The sequence below is a fragment of the Lepidothrix coronata genome, unplaced genomic scaffold (assembly GCF_001604755.1).
Source record: "Lepidothrix coronata isolate B3197 unplaced genomic scaffold, Lepidothrix_coronata-1.0 Scaffold521, whole genome shotgun sequence".
NCBI classification, from domain to species: Eukaryota; Metazoa; Chordata; class Aves; order Passeriformes; family Pipridae; genus Lepidothrix; species Lepidothrix coronata.
This window is the reverse complement of record NW_016690701.1, coordinates 1-1,207: the sequence shown is the minus strand read 5'-3', so window position 1 is coordinate 1,207 and position 1,207 is coordinate 1.

Sequence of the window (1,207 nt, the reverse complement as noted above, 5' to 3'; positions counted from 1 at the left end):
GATATCCCCGCATGGATAACGCTTGGGATGCTCAGCGTGGGAGGGCCGTGGTCCTGATCCCGGGATCCCGCAATCCCGGGATGGAAAACCCACCCCGCAGAGAGGGATATCCCACCTAGGGATCCCGGGAGCTCAGGGGCCCATCCCGAGCAAATTCTCCCCCTCCCCATCCCAGGTCGGAGCTCTGGGGGGAGATGGGAACGGCCGGCATGGAAAATCGGGAAGTTTGGGATGGAAAACCCACCCCTGGAGCTCAGGGATCCATCCCGAGCAAATCCCCATCCGACATCGGAGCTCCGGGGGGAGATGGGAACAGCCGGGAACAGGGATGGGAGCTCGGGAAGAACCTGCACTCCCGAGCTCCATCCCGAGTAAATCCCCCTCCCCATCCCATATCGGAGCTCCGGGGGGAGATGGGAACGGCCGGCATGGAAAATCGGGAAGTTTGGGATGGAAAATCCACCCGTGGAGCTCAGGGATTCATCCCGAGCAAATCCCCCCTCCCCATCCCATGTCGGAGCTCCGGGGGGAGATGGGAACGGCTGGCATGGAAAATCGGGACGTTTGGGATGGAAAACCCACCCTGCAGGGCGGGAGATCTCACCCAGGGATCCCGGGAGCTCAGGGATCCATCCCGAGCAAATCTCCCCCTCCCCATCCCACGTCGGAGCTCCGGGGGGAGATGGGAACGGCCGGCATGGAAAAGGGGGCGGATTGGGATGGAAAACCCACCCCGCAGAGCGGGAGATCTCACCCAGGGATCCCGGGAGCTCAGGGATCCATCCCGAGCAAATTCTCCCCCTCCCCATCCCAAGTCGGAGCTCCGAGGGGAGATGGGAACGGCTGGCATGGAAAATCGGGAAGTTTGGGATGGAAAATCCACCCTGCAGGGCGGGAGATCCCACCCAGGGATCCCGGGAGCTCAGGGATCCATCCCGAGCAAATCCCCCCTTCCCCATCCCACGTCGGAGCTCCGGGGGGAGATGGGAACGGCCGGCATGGAAAATCGGGAAGTCTGGGATGGAAAACCCACCCCTGGAGCTCAGGGATCCATCCCGAGCAAATCCCCATCCGACATCGGAGCTCCGGGGGGAGATGGGAACGGCCGGCATGGAAAATTGGGAGGTTTGGGATGGAAAACCCACCCCTGGAGCTCAGGGATCCATCCCAAGCAAATCCCCATCCGACATCGGAGCTCCGGGGGGAG